At 48.3% G+C, this 16,310-nt stretch overlaps 1 protein-coding gene across 6 annotated transcripts in view; it reads right to left on the bottom strand.

Annotated features, from left to right (window-relative positions):
• The window catches only part of Gata4 (GATA binding protein 4), a 69,464-nt gene that overhangs the window by 7,123 nt on the left and 46,031 nt on the right, over positions 1–16,310 (bottom strand). The window lies entirely within an intron of this gene.

The raw sequence follows: 16,310 nt of genomic DNA, 5'->3' as shown, positions 1-16,310 counted from the left end.
TGTATTATAAACTCATTTCAGCACGGTGTAATATTAGCCCGTCACTGAAATGTGCCCCCCCCCCCCGACGTCTGCTCTTCAGTAACTGCTTAATCTCTATCTAGTTTCTGATATTTGTTCTGTAAACACGGGTCTCTTTGTACGTACGTCTCTGATGGGTTCTAGTTCCGACTCCGACTCCTATCCTAGAAGGAGAGTTTCGAGGTCACTGAGACTAGGGTTCTATTTATACTCTTAACTTTATCGTTCACTTAGTTTTCCTCCTGTGCCGGTTAGCTGGAATTGCCCACTGGACACCTCACAGCTATTATCAACGAGAATTACCTCAGAAAAGAGTCTCTACAAGGAACGGCCTCCATGGGACTGGCTGTGAGCATGTGTGTTGTCTGAACTAAGTTCACTGATATGGAAAGACCCTGCCTAGCGTAGGCAGCACTATTCCCTAGGCAAGGATTCCCAAACTGTTCAAGAGTAGAGAAAAGGAGCATAAGAAAGCAAGCAAGCATGCATGCAAGTATGCATGCACCTTCTCTCTGCTCTTGACTGTGAACGTGGCGTGGACAGTGGTCTCAGGCTCCTGCTGCTGTGACTTCCTACAGTGATGGACCTGGACTTGTCACCTAAAATAACCCCTTCTCTCTTCTCTCTCTCTCTCTCTTTCTTTCTTTTGGCCAGAGGATTTTATCAGTAACTGAAATGAAACTAGGACAGTACTTTTAACGTATATGCGTGATCTTGTTTTTGTTCTTTTTCCTTGTATGTGGCACACACACTAAAGACATCTAATAGTGTCCATCAAATGTGTCATTCCTCCACAAGAAGGCTGCCTTCATCTGTCACCCTTTCATTGGTGAAACCCTCGTGTCCCTTCTCATTGCCCGAGTGAGAGAGGTAGGGTTGGCTTTCGCACTCCCTTTGACCTATATAAACCCTGCTTAGAAACTTCCAGAAGTCCCTCTGACTCATGCCATCTAAGTTTTCTGTCTCTAGGCATAGCCACCTTGGTCTCCTGATTGCCCTTGTCCTGATACCAAAGGCAATGCTGAGCTCTTCTCTGGGGAAGCCATCTGCACCCCTTCGAGGACGGGATTAAAGGTCGGTCGGCCCCTCCTTCAGGCCCCAGCCCTGGGGTTTAAGGCTGTACATTTTGCCAGCTTCACTGTTCAGTAATCAGCTCTAAGGGAATGTTGGCTGGAAGAGAGTAGGGTGCCCTCCCCATAACTCTGGGCACGCAAACAGTCATTTACACCTGCAAAAGGTGGCGGCGTGTCCACCCAAGCAAACAATGTTACAGGTGTGAGGGGCTGTTTGCTTAGGCCAGGAGCTTAAGTAAAGCCAGCCCGGAAAGGCTGTTTTTACACCTGTGTCACACTGAAGGCCCTTCATCAAGGTCACCTGCCTCCAGAGGTGACTCTTGTCCGTGGCTTACTCTCTGCTGGGCCACCACCATCGGCACCAGCACCAGCACCTTGTCGGTGGCCTGCCAGTCTTGCTCTTGCCTTTCCAGCCCTCTGAAAGCAGTAGAAAGACCAGGAATTCCCAGAGCCAACATCCAGCAGGGTTGAGAACGAGCGGTGGCAGCTCTTTGTTTGCCATGGACACTAGAGGGCGCTACAGCCTCAAAACTGAACCAAGACCACAGACTCTAGATTAAATCGCACCTAGGGAGAAAGGATTTTTTTTTTTTTCCTCATTGTTTTAGCCCAGACCTATTGCAGTCCTTTGATTCTGTTTTACCTTGAAATGAGTTATAGTCCAAGGATGGCAGAGTATAAAATATGCTCCTATCTAACCATCAAGTGGCTTCCCGTGATCTGTCACCTCACCTGGACCTTTATCCATTTTAACCACCCTGTACTACAGAAGAAAACCAGAGATCCTTCCATGTCAGCTCAAAGTCTCAGTCTGTTTCTCCCACAGGTAAAGATGCTCACAAAGGTTTCTCTCTCTGGTTCATTTAAGCTCTCTGGTAAAATCCCTTTGTGATTTGTTGCTGTTTTTGAGAGGGGAGGCCCCACTTTTCCTTCACACTGAGTACATTCCACGTGTGCATACACCATCGAGGGAATCAGTAGCGCCCGTGGGTACATCCTCTCTGTCCCTCAGTCACCCCTCCCCGCTCTGAGGACTCAGCACAAAGGCTGACCTGGGAAACTCATGCAAGGACACCTCAGGTTATGCCTTCTAGCAACTGTTTTCCTACCCAGATAAAGTCACCAGGCATTGGCAAATATGGATTTGACACCCACAAATATTTACCAAACACCTGTGATGGGAGCAGGACAACAGATGCCGCAGGAGCGAAGAGGGCGCCTTGCTCTCGGGCACTAATGAATGATCTAGTTTAACAGACCGGACCTGGGAATCGATAGTGGGCGATAAGATGAAGCAGTCCGTTTTCAAAACGCCCAACTGAGTGCGGGATTTATGGCAGATACCATTGGTCTCGGACAGGAAATGTGCAAGTCCAGCCCAGATAGACCAGTCAGTGTAGCTCGGGAGCCGGAGGAGGGAGGGAACGGGGCAGGAAGCAAAGACCATGTTTCCTCCAGACGCCTAGCCAGGCACACCTGTGTACATAGTCCACCACGAAATCTTACTACCTGACCAGTTTGATGAAATGTTATGTGGAATTTTTATTTTTGAAAAAAAAAAAGAGATTTACTTGATGCATATGAACATTTTGCCAACATGCATGCAGCTATGTATGTATATATGTGTACCGTGTATGTGTGCTTGATACCTGCAAAGGGGAGAGGGCATTAGACCCCGCCCCCCGCCCCCCCCCCCTCGGGACTAGAGGTACTGGTGATTGTGAGCCACCATGTGGGTTCTGGGAACTGGACCCCAGTCCTCTGCAAGAGCAGCAAGTGCTTTTAGCCCCCGAGCCGTCTCTCCAGCCCCTACATGGAAACTGTAAGTGACCAGTACGGAGGACCTAGGGCGGAAGAGCACAGGGCTGACTCTGGCGTGCAGACTGACAGAGGTGTCCTGGACAGTGAGGGCGGCAAAGCCTAAAAGACAGGAGCTTCGACTGGACGGACTCTAGTGGGGACTTCTGTTTTCATGAAAGCACCGGTCTAGAAAATCATAGCTACTTATTTTTTTAAATTCTGATTCAGAAAACAGAGAAATCTGATCCCCAAACAGAGAGGAGCATTTTATGTCTGTCTAACTTCCCTTGCTCTCCGTCCTCACCCCCCCCCGTCCCCCCCACCACCCCCGCCCCCGTGCAGGGCCAGGGAGTGAAAAGAATGCATCCCATCTCAGCAGCTTAGTGCTTACTCCTGGGAAGAAGGGGTGCAGGACTGCCCAGTCCCCAGTCAGCACCTCTTACTCTTCCTCAGGAAAAGCACAGGGTGTAACTTTCCAGAGGGCAAGTTGAGGGCCCAGCCTGTCCCCCAATCCCACCCCTGTCCAGTACAGGTGCTGGTCCACCCATTGGGGCGCAGTGGGAATCCAACCCCGGAGAGTGGGTCAGCAACTCTCCACTCTAAGAGGACAATCTTGTAATAATAGCTGTAAAGTACTTTGCAAATGAGAGGAAAAACTCACAACAATAGCCGTGGAGTGCTCTGCAAACACCCAGGGAGATAAGGATGACCAAGACGGATTATTGTTCTGAGGCTGGAGAAGAGGGGCAGAGGGAGGGAGAAGGACCAGGGACAGGGGAGAAACTCGGGAGAGAAGACTTGGAATCTAATGCCTTCTGGCATGGATGAGGCCTGACTCAGATCCATGGTGTTCCCAACTCAAGTTTGAGGCTGCAAGCTACAAACACCGGAAGTGAAAGTTCACACTCTGCCTAGGAGTTGTCAGGAGCTGCTCAGGGGAAATGGAATATTTTCCTAATCCCAAAGACAGGCACCAAACTCCCCACTACCATCCCATTTCCGACTTTAAACAACTCTCTTTTAAACAGGAATACATTGCTGTAGGACGGACAGTCCTGGAAATCATGGCACACCACACCTGTCCAAGTGCCTGGAAGGGAAAGGGGGCCCTGATTTCCCCCAAGGCTGATGCAATCAAAGGTAGGGACTACCTCTGACCTGCTCCATTCCTCCTGTAGAGCACACCCACCTGGCTCTGCAAATGGGGGCTGGGAGAAGGACAGAAGGAGTCGAAAAGGAGAGAGAAAGGGAACAGCTGGATCATGGCTAGCAGCACCCCCCTGGCCACTGTGGAGAGCAGTCTGTCCCTTGACCTTTGGGAAGCAATCCCAGGTAGCTGATGCTGCCTTGAGTTTGCACTTTGAGTGTCACCAGGCCCTAATCTGCCCTGGGTGTGTCCTTCAGTCTTTTATCTTGAGTCTTGAGTCAGAGCCCATGCTGGAAGAACCCTTGCTCTATGTTTGGGGAGCAACTTGATGCAGTGTCTCCTTTTACCCTGTGTCTATTATCTACTGACCCCTTGACAAGTGCTGGACACATGGGCATGGCAGAAAAATTGGAGCAAAATCTCTGTCCCAAGGTGTATGCATTGGCCTAGCTGAGAAGACACAGCCCAAAACAAATAATTCTATTAAGTGTGGCACACTGCAGTGAATCTGGCCTTCGGTACCCCCTCTCCACTTCCACTGTCCTAGATCACTGAGTCTTCTATTCAGAGAATGGTGGTACATCACCATGCAGTGATGATGCCCATTCTCAGAGCAGCTAGCTATCAGGGCTAGGAAAGGAGCCAGAAGGAGAAGAGAATTCAAAATGGAGAATCTTTGGGGTAAAACAAGGCACACTCTAGGCGGGGTGCAAAGGGACCTTTCCCGAGGACCAAGGGACTTCAGGAGAGAAGCCTGCAGCCCCACCCCAAATGTCCCATGTTGAACCCCAACCTCACACAGATCCAAGGTTCAGCAGATTGAGCCTGGGTTTCCCGACAGGCCTCAGTTCATCCGCCGCCGGGGCTGGCGCCTGGGTCTGGGGCACAAGAAACAAACAAACCCCGGGGTTTTTCTGGCAGCCACTGAGTTTCGTTTCTCTGGGCTTCATCAGGATGCAGCAGAAGCCCATGACAGGAAGCTGGCTGGCCACAAGGGCTACAGCTCCTCGGATCGGATTGAAGTGCCTATTTTAGAAACCCTGGGACCGTGGAAGAGAAGTGGCTACACAGCCAGGCCTTGGGGGCGAAGCCCGCCCTAGCCTCTGCTTCTGGTGCAGAGAAACATAATGCCAATGTATGTCTATGTGGGGACTCTAAAATGTGACTCGGGTCCTGACACATCATATACAGGCAAGGACATTCTGGGAGGGAGGGAGGGAGGGAGGGAGGGAGGGAGGGAGGGAGGGAGGGAGGGAGGGAGGGAGGGAAATGCATCAAAGTGAAGAGGAAGGAAAGAAGAGGGGAGGGAAAGTTAGGCAGGAGAGGAAAACTGAATAACGAATTACTGAAGAGAACATCTTCAGCTATTTCTAAGAGCTAACACTCGCACACTGCAGGCCGGCAGCAGGCAATCCTGTCACTCAGCCATGAAGGCAGGAGTAAGCAACCATTCTTCTTCCCTCAGAAAACCTGACAATCCCAGCTACCCTGCTCCTACCTGGCCTGCCACTGCTGGGTTGGGGTTAGAGGTCAGGACAGGGAGCACTTGAAGAATGGTCTATAGATGTGGCTTAGAAACCAGAGGCGTCATCTGCTACCTCCTGATCTTGTGGCTTTGCTGCCTGTCCCAACCCTCTCTGCACAGGGCCTAGAGAGGACTGTTGTCCAAAAACTCAGTCTCAACAGAATGTGTTAGCAGGAGAGCCTAGAGAAATCCAGGACCCAAGCATACTGTCGTCCCAGCTTGCCAGCGGATCTTCAGGAATATGGTAAGAAAAGGCTTCCCTGGAGTGGAGCGCAGGATCCACCACGAAGCTCCAGGAGACCCGAGAGGGCCATGCCCTTGTGCTTCAGCAAGGACTCTGTCCTGGACCCCTGTGCTCTGCAGAGCTGGGCCCAGGCAGGACAAAGGAAATACTATGATATCAAAAGAGTATAACGTCCAGACCCTCCCAGATAGAGTGCTCAGAGGATGCCAAACACATGGCTCCAAAATCCTGCCATTCCTGTTTCTCTGAGGGGTGCTAACATCCCAGAGGCCTCTAGGCGTCATGGTTATCAACGTCAGTTCAACTACACCCACAGCGTCCTGATGAACGAACAAGTAAAAGACTTCCTGGACTCCGCCCAAGGTGTCCTCTCTTCCCTGGCCTTGGCCCTCTGACCACTGTGCAGCTCCCCACACCTTCCTCCATGTAGGCTGGCGGCAGAGCGCAAGGCTCCTGGAGGATGCTATGGGGAAGGTGGTCCGAAAACCAGAGAGTGGGGCACAAGCGTTTTCATGACTCTTCAGAGGAAACCAAGGTCCAGAGAAGACAGGTGACCTGAGAGCGAGTACCACTCCCAGAAAGGTGAGTGACCTGAACTTGTCCTCACCCACACCACACTGCTGTCCTCTGGGTCACTCCACCTGCCGTGCTCTGCACACAACAGGAGCTCAGTGTACACTGACCCGTGGGACTCGACAAAGATCTGAACCTCCAGGTGTCTCATGGAGCAGGAGATCCCCAGGAGAGCGAGGCTGATTTGAGTGAGCCTCTGTCCCTGGCCATACTCACACCTGTCTAGGAGAGCTACCTAGGTATCAGAGGGTCGCAAGAGCCCAGCTGCATGCCCATGTATAAGTAATGTGTGTGCACGTGTAACGGTGTGTAACAGATGTGTGTCTATGAAAAAGGACACCACATCGCGCTGACCACCACCCCAACAATTCACTAGAATATTCTCCACAGAGGGAGATTTTTATTTTAGATATTTTCATGGCAAAACATGGAAATGACCCACGTGCTCAATGATCGGGAGCAAGAAATAAAAACAAGTTTCAGTCAAGACATAAAAATTTGGAGTTAAAAAATGTATATATATATTTAATATTGTATTAAAATATTGAGATTTCCTTCCTCAAACATGACTTAAAGTAATTAAGTAGGCAAGCAATTAGACAGGTCAGTCTTCTTAGCATGTGAAGGATGGGAGATGTCTACTCCCCCTGCTCCCCACACACACCCCGCCTTTAACTCTTTGGATATTCACATCTCAAAATAGACGGAAAGAGCCAGCTGTGGTGGTGCACATCTGTAATCCCAGCACTTGGGAGGTGGAGGCAAGGCTACCCAAAGCCATATCTCAACTGTACAGTTGTATCATCCTGTGAGATACATGAGACTATCTCAGAAGACAAGTAAACAGGGGGGCGGTGAGAGCGCGCAGCTGCTGAAATCACTTGCTGACAAGTCTGGTGACCCGAGTTTGATCCCGGGAACCCACATGGCAGGAGAAAACCAACTCCTGAGAGCTGTCCTCCGACTTCCACAGGAGTGCCATGGCATGCCCATGAGTGGACAGAGAATAAATAAACAAAGGGGTAATAAATGCCTCCCACAACGGACCTTCTCCCCAGGCCCAGGATTCGCCTGTCCAGAGCAGTAAACTCACCAAGCTCAAGCATCCACCAGGGCATTGTGTTTTCTGCAGAGGAAAGGGAAAGCTCTGCCTACAGGGGGCAGTTCCAGCAAGGGTGAGAATAGAATACAGTTTATCAAAGGATGCTGCCAACCACACTGCGGACAAAGTCCAGCACTGGTCCCGTCTCCGCCAGTCACTGGGTTTGTGCCAATGGCCCTTCCCTGCCTACCTCCATCTTTTCATGGTGCCCTGGGGAGGGGGTGAGCAACAAGCCTCCCCGACATATGAGGAGCGTGGCAGGAGGCATGACCCAGCCCAGGTGGGTGTCGACTTGACAATATCATATCACAAGTATAAACGTTGCGTGTGTGCAATTTGATCCAACTATCCCACTTCTCGGCTTGTTTGCTGTGAGTTCTTCTAAGGAGGAGATTTATTTTCTGCACTAGCAGAAGATGGGGAAGCCAGCCCAAATATCCTTCCCTATGGAATGGCCGCTTCAGCGAGCACACATACCACCGCCAGGAAGCCTGAAGAACTCCGCACTGATTTGAAAGCCTTACCAGTTTATGTTGTTAAGGACAGGGCAACACATACAATGCCTCTCACCAAAGGGAGATATAACCTAGGGATGGGTCTGTGTTCACAGTGCAGACTGTGGAAGGATGGAGCAGGTACGGTAAAAAGTCACTTCCAGAGAGTCGTCTTGGTGGCTCAGGCAGACGTCTCGTTCAGTGCACCACCCTTTTGTACTGTGCATTTATTCCCAAAGAGCAGTAAGTATTCTGCATGGTCAGGAATGTGACTAACTATGCCCCGGACTGGTAACACCCCTGCTCCGTGTAGCAGTAGCATTTTGAAGTCAGGCAGGCTTCATGTTCTGATTTTTCCATAAAAGCATCCTATTTCACAAGTGAGAAAAGGGAATCCCTTCTCTAAGTGCTTACTTAGAGAAGCACTCAGCGGTCCTTTCTCTGTTCCTTCATTCCGTACCAGAGCCCCATATAACGACACAGGCAGACACAGGCCCCAATTCTAATAGCCTCCGTCGCCTGTGCAAGGCACAGTTATGCAAGTGCACATGGCCCCCAGTGCCAGTGGCTCTGCCTGATGTCTCCAGCTCAGTTACACACATACACATACATGACCCTAGCTCCTTTACTAGAAAGCCTGAGACGGGACTTTCCTAGGCGAGGCTTCAGCCAGGCCACCACGACCATTTGCCTCCACAACCGTGTAAGGAGCACTGCAGGCTGGCAGCCTAGACGGAAACACTGAACAAATTGCCAGGGCCGCTCCCCTGGGGATGAGACAATGGGTCTTCGGAGAAAGCCTTTTCCTTCCAGGCTTGCAGCCACTGTCAGAAAGAAAACAACTTCCTCTCTGGGACAGAATGGCAGCAGCCAGCCAGCCAGAGGGGAGATTTATGGAGATATAATGTGACCTCTTTATTGCCCTGGACACTTGGGAGGTGTTTCAGGGGAGATTTACGCCTTTTCGAAGGGGAGGGAGGGGAGCCAGGGTGCTGAAAATCATCCACCAAGTCTGTCTTCCCTGTTGGGGTTTCTCGGGGATTACTTAATCAAACCAAGGTTAAGCCCAATCGCCTGCACTTAACATCTTCTCCTGCTAATGTACCCAGTTACCCTGAAACGCTGCAAACTTTCTGAATGAAATATGGAGTCTGATGTGAGTCGGCAAGGTTCTGTTCAGTTCTGAGTACGGTGAACAGAAAGCAAAACCAAAAATAAAGACAGATCAACTGCATCCTCCTATAGGCTCAGGAGACTGTCACACGCGCCGTGATCCAGTCTCTCCCCCTTCCTCCCTCCCGCCCCCCCAAAAAAGAGGGTGTTGTATAGAGGACTAAGTTTGGGGCTGGGAAGATAGCACTGCTGTTAAGAACACTAGTTTGATTCCCAGCACCACAGGGAGCTGGTGTCTGTAACTGAAATTCCAGGGAATCCATCAGTCTCTTCTTCTGTGGCCTCCAAGGGCACCAGGCAGACAGATGGTACACAGACATACACGCCAGCCAAACAGTCCATACACATGAAATAAATAGACAATCTATGACTCAAGCGCTCCCTCCCTAAATGACAATTATTCAAATTAATACATCAAATGCTGTCTGCACATTGCTCTTTCTGCAATGAGAGGTTTTTCGTTTGCTTGTTTTGTTGTGGTGGTGGGTGGTTGTTGTTTGTCCTTTGTTTATAAGCTGTAGAAAGCTTTCTTTAAAGAAAATCAAAATTAAAATAACTTCAAAAGACAGAGCCACAGCTGGTTAGCAAAAGGGCTCCCAGTCTCTTTCCATCCACATAACATGGTCCTGAGGAAGGTCCTCCAACCCCTAGAGGGCACTGTGGGCAGCACAGAGCCATGGAAACTGATTGCAGAAGCAACCAGAAGTGGGAATGTTTACCATAGTTGGTTCAACTGGTTTCCACTTGAAAATGAAGTCTGTAGGAAAGATGGTTTCTGACTTCCTGCTTGCGGAGTCACCTGACTTGACACTCCATTACAATGCTCCAGATTAATATATTTTTAGGTTTTCTTCTCCTGATTTATACCTAAAATTTTATATTTAAGCTATATAAATTAAAATTGCTATAAAACTCCAACTATGCTTTAAAAGAGAGTGTCTCATTTTTTAAGTCTCTCCTGTCACCAGCATCCATCCCTAGTAATGGTGGCTGACAAATTTATACTTTTCAATATGTCTATTTTCTTAATTATAATTATTATTTTTAGGAAACTTTTAAATTATAGAAAACTACAAAAAAATTACTTGTATTCTTCTTCCACCATCTCTGAGCCAATCTTTTGAACTTAACACATAAATTTTCCGGCTTACTTTTATACTTTTGCACACATATATCTCTGTACAATGTAATATAATCTTGTACTTTTTAAAATTTTTTACAGGAGTGCTTCATGCTCTACAGTGAATTTATACTTACTTAAAAAAAATAAACCATATCAATCACTGAATAAACGAGAGCACAGCAAACGATGGCACCCACCACCTGGCGCTGTCAAATCCTCAGTATGTTGTCATATTGGTGTTTGCTTCCTATTCCTTTCCCCAGCCCTGGGGATTGAACTCGGGCCTCCTGCATGCTAAGCACATGCCTGCTGCTCCGCTACCGCAGGTCCTGCTTCGGATAGTTTTACACAAACAGAGCATTGCAGATGTAGCCCCTTCCCTTTAGGCGCTGTAATTCTGTCTCAGGTCCACTCCACAGTGTGGACCCGTTGTCTGTGTTTTCATTATCTCAATCCGTCACGTTCCCTTAGCCGCCGGCTCACTGAGACAGTTTGTGTCCCTCCAGCCAGCAATTTGTATAAGATCCTAAACCCAGCATGATGACGTGGGCCTCTCAAGAGGTGATTGTGTCATGAGATTGAAGCACTCACGGATGGAATGAATGCCCTTATAAGAGAAAAATGAACGGACATCTATCTCACCTCATTTGAGGGTACATCATAATCCACAAGCCACAAAGAGTTCCCTCACTAAATATACCAGCACTTTGATCTCGGACATCCCTGGTTCCACGCTAAATATATACACTTTAGCTACCCAGTCTCAGGTATTCTATAGCAGCCGGACTGAGGTGGATTAGCTGGTTTTTGGTTGTCTCCAAGTTTTGTTTTAGTAGCAATGCCTCAAGCAAGCATCCTTGTACATATCTCTTTATAGGAGAAAAAGGGTTTTGTTATGTTTTATCGTATAATGGACTTGTTACAGCCATGCCAAGAAGTATTTGCATAAGTGACTTCTGCTTAGTTGTCGGGGGTTGGGGTGGTTTAGAAATGTACCAGTCAGCCATTGTTAGCTTATGTGGTAATAAACGTCTTCCAAATCTCAATAGAACCTATAATTAGCTTATAATAACACTAAGGACCTTTCTCTGTAATTTGCAGTACATGTCAGCTGCAAATTAGTCATAGTTCTGGCATGTACCTGTGCTCCATTCTGGGGTTTTAATTTTTAAAATTATGTTTTTGTTTATTGGGAGGTAGGCATGTGCCGTGGAGTGTGTAGGAAAGTCAGGGAACAGTTTTCAGGACTTGGTTGGACTTGGCAGCAAGTGCCTTTACCTGCTGAGCTGGCTGTCTTGCTGGCCCTCCAGCTGGCATTCAGACTGAAGGTGACTCATTCCTTCCATGGGGCAGAGCAACACAAAAGCCCTCTGCTAGTTGGCTGCAAGGTGACTTCAAGGTAAGTCCCATTCGCAAGCTCACCTCTTCAGGATGACAGAAGAGATAAATGCGTACTTATCTTAGGGGGCAGCCTACAATACCCATTCCTCTACAGCTCAGTTACTCCCTGAAAGCATGTGTCCTGGGCATTTTCTGCATCGGCACAGATCAGGTTCACTCCTTTAAGCGTATTTCTTAGATTTATTTTATGTGCGTGACTGTTTTGCCTGCATGTGTGTGTGTCTATGCACCTTGTGCATACCATGCCTGTAGCGAGCAGTCTGAAGAGGGCATCAGATCCCCTGGGACTGGACTTAGCTGGTTTGTGAGCCACCCTGTGGGCGCTGGGAACAGAAGAGCAAGCAGTCAGGGCTCCTCGCTGCTGAGCCATCTCTCCAGCTCCCTTAACGTCACTCTTTTGAGAGAGCTTCTTAGTTTTTACACGGTAACAGGACATAACATTTACATTCTGTCTTCCAGTCCCCACAGCTGTTCAGCTGGTCCTGATGCTGGAAAGGAAGCCGTGCTAATGCCAGTCTTTCTGTGCTTGCCTCCCGGGACCTAACGCCTTGGCTGGCTTCCAATAAGTAATTTTTCACTTCTACTCGCAACAGGGCTGTAATGAACAGTGAGCGCAGCGTGCGTTTCTGTGCCAGGACCTCGTTGGTTTGTTTTGATTTCTGATAAGGAAAGTTCCCTTTTCTTAAAAGTCTTTGTTTTTAAAAAGTTATCTTGGCTATTCTCATACAATAACTCTTCCACAGAAATTCTATAATCAACTTGACAAGTTGCATTTAAGAAATCCTATTGGGCTGTTTCCTGAGACAGCAATAAATGTATAGACTTGTTGGGGGGGGGGTTGAAATAGAAAATATTTCCGTGCTCCCTACTCCAAGATTTCGGTGTCTTCCCCACTCTCGGGGCTTCTTTTATGGGTACACCCCAGGCACTACTCATTTGTTTACTGAGTTGACAATCTTTCAACTAAGAAACCAAAGCATCCACATTTCATTTCCAAACACATTTGCTTCGTCAACAAGGAGACTAGACCAGGCGGAGGTGGGGGAGATGGCTCTCAGCCTTGCCCCCTCGGTGCCTCCTGCATTTCTATTACATTTGGCAGAAAATCCCAGCACGCTAAATTGGCTGATGATGAAACTTTTTCCTTATTTGTTTTAACTGATGGAGTGGCCTTGAGGAAGGAAGCAGAGAAGGCAAACCCTTGTTCTGTCACCTCCCAGCGAGACTCACTCCAGTTCTGTCACCTGCTGTCCCTCTGCAGTCCGCTCCAGTGTCCTCCATGGGTGCAAATGGCAGTTGGTCACTTTTGTCTCGAATCGCCTATTTTGTCCTTGATAAATATGATTCTATCATAAATATACTTGATAGAATAGCATTGAGCTGTCTTGGCTGTGTGTTACTTCCCCCATGTTTGGGAGAAAACATCTGACATAAACAACATAAGGAGGGACCGTGCTCTTTGAATTACTCTTCGAGAGGATATTGTCCATCGTGGGGCAAGGCCTGGAGGCTGGGGTTCCACCTACGGTGGCAGGAGTTTGTGGCAGTTGTTTCTTAGATACGGTAGGCAGAGATGGGTGCTGACATCCATCTTTCCTTGCCTTTGCCTGTTTTCCTTTTAATTTGATCCCAGACTCCAGCTCATGGGATAGCGCCACCCAGCACTACCCACACTTTTCTTCCTAAATCAAATTTTTGTGACACATTCACAGGCATACTCAGAGGTGTGTCTCCAGTGATTTTTCTACAATGATGTTACTTTTTTAAAAAACTGTTTAATTCTTTACCCCTGCCCTTCTCTCTGTGTGTGGCTATGAGTGTGTGAGCGCAGGTGCACTTGGAATTCAGGAGCATTGAACCCCCTGGAACTGGAGCTGGAGTGACAGGTGCTTGTGAGCCTCCTAGCATGGGTGATGGGAATGAAGCATGGGTTCTTTGGAAAAGCAGGTCACACTCTGAGCCGTCTCCAGCCTCCCCTAGGCATAGCTTAACCCAATCAAACTGTCAATCAAAATTAACAGTCACTCTTTTCTCCCAAACCAGATTTTGGTGCAAAACTAAATCATAAGTATGTAGATATTGAATATACTTCATACTTTGATTAGATTTGTTTTCTTTCTCCTTTATTTGTCTTTAGCCTCAGAATTCTTCAGCCCAGAAAACATCTACAAGTCAAATACAAAGCAGATGGAGGGAGGCCTCTGCACCATGCTGTAGGAGGGAGGCCCGTCCACCACACCACGCTGTGGGAGGGCACACACAGACATCATCCAGCTCAGCCCTCTGCACTCTCTGAGGTTAGGCACCTGGGCTGTCCTACCGGGACAGCTTGAAGAGAAAAGGGCTCGGAGCTCAATCCATCCCTTTATATCCCAGGGAAAGTGTGGAGCAGTTACTTCAGTAGCTACTGAAGGCGCTGGCGCTGGGACTGTGTCTAGGCTGGCAGAGGGCTTGCCTGGTTCATTAGGTTCAATCTCCAGCACCACATTTGAGGGCATGGTTTCTTATTCCTATAACCAGCACTTGAAAAGCTGTCAGGAGGATCAGAAGTTCAAGGTCATCCCTGACTACTTAGCAAGTTCCAGGCCAGTCTGGGATACATAAGACCCTGCCTCCAAAAAGACAAAGTAACCATGTAGACTAATTCAAATCTGGAGTAGAGTTCTACCCGCTTCTCACTGCCACCTTTGCGGAAGGAAAGAATTGTTGTTGGGGAGAGAAGTCATTGCTCCCCACAAATGACACTTTCCCCATTCTCCACCTTTCTGTATTTTTAATTATGGTTAAAAAATACATAAACTTTATCATGTCAGGCATTCTGAAAGGCATAGTTCAATAGAATTTAACATATTTACACCATTGTGCAAACAATCTCCAGAGATTTTAAAAACATTTTTTTCAGAGCCACAACTCTGTACCTACCAGCACTTAACTCCCCCTTCCCCCAGGAATCCCCAGTCTCTGCTTCTGGGACTTCTCCATGTCTCATACAAAGGAAATTTTACAACATTTGGTTCTTTTGTGATTGGCTTATTTCACTTAACACGGTGTCCTTGGGATTTATCCCTGGTGTGGCCTATTCCAGAATGTTCTTCCTTTCTAAGGCTGGATGTGTTCAATATGCGTCTGTTACCCACCCACTCTGTCCCCTTCGTAGACACTAGGTCACTGCCACCTTTGGGCAGTTATGTTTCTTTCCCCCTAGTACTGTGTTTATAAGTCAGCCAAATCTGCTGACACAGGCAATGGGAAGTTAGGCTGCTCAATCCTGGCAGATATTCTTGTGTTAGCGGGGGTCCTATAACTGTCATTTCTTTATCTATCCTTGGACATGGCAGCTCCTGCCCACAAGAGTCACTGAAAAAAAGATGCCATGTGGAAGTAAGGAACAGTGAGTGCTGGGGTCTAATGTCTCCACATGTCACGGCGTCCCCAAGGCATTAGACCAGTCCTGGGGACACGGTCAGTATCCATCTCTGTTGCTTCTGCCTACCTGCAATCGTCAACCCTTGAAGACAGTCAGACAAAAATCCTGCTCCTGAGATCAAGCACCCACACAAGTGTCATTCACTTTTCTCATTATCTAGTTGAAGGTGACCTTGAATTTCTGATCCTCTTGCCTCCATACCCCAAGCAGGATTACAGGTGTGTGCCCCCATGCACAGTTTATGTAGTGATAGGCTTTATATATGCTAAGTAAGCACACTACCAACTGAGCTAGGACCCAGGCTCTATTCCTCCTCCCCAGCCCATAATCATTATTACATCCCAAGACTACACTCCATCCTTAGCTTTACGATTCCAGACCCAGAAAGGCCCACATACCTAGGAGGCACCGTCAGGTCATTTTCACCAAGAACCAGAAGCCTAGGCTGGCCTGCCTACTTCCTTCAAGACAGGCAGCAAGCCCTGCTCTGTTTCTCTGATTGGGATGGAGTCCAGGGCCTCATGCACGCTAGGCAAGAGCTTTTCAACTGAGCCACACCTCTAGTTATAGATGTGAAAACCGGAGGGAGGACCTTGCAAAGAATGAAGGCAGGATTTCAAATCAGGTGTCGTTCTCCAGACTGGCTTCCTACTCGCAAGACCCTGGCTCTCATTTTTCACCTGCCAAGTCACAGAAAGCTGCAAGTCCCAGTAAGGAGCATAAGCAAAAGTTCTGAAAATGAGAACAGAAAGTTTGACAACAAGGACTCCCCCCTTCATGCGCACAGCTGGTTACACTGTCCATGTGGCCAGCTCTCCCCTTCTTCCTCTCCTCACCGCCATCCCTCTGTTCTGTCCGGGGAACAGGTCTCCATTATTAATGCCATTTCTGGAGGCGTGTTTACACAGGGCAGGAAACTTAATATCAACATTCCCCGAAGGAAAGTGTCCTGTCACTTCTGTGAAGCACTTGCAGGCGGGCAGAGCTCGCCTCCAAAGTCAACAGGCACTTACAGGCTTTAAACAGAGTCTGACTGGGAATTTGGGTCTACAGAGGATCTCGGAGCTCCTCAGCCCTTTGTTATGAAGAGGCTGAGAGACAGGCCCTGGTACACGCGACTCCCTCCCCTCCCCTCTCCAAGGAGGAACCCGGATTCCACTCAGCAGAGGAAGTTGGGAAAGAATAGACTCAGCCCCCAGCAATGTGA

The sequence above is a fragment of the Alexandromys fortis genome, unplaced genomic scaffold (assembly GCF_014885135.2).
Source record: "Alexandromys fortis isolate MF-2015 unplaced genomic scaffold, M_Fortis_MF-2015_v1.1 scaffold_75, whole genome shotgun sequence".
NCBI lineage: Eukaryota > Metazoa > Chordata > Mammalia > Rodentia > Cricetidae > Alexandromys > Alexandromys fortis.
This window is presented reverse-complemented; position numbering and strand designations above follow the sequence as displayed.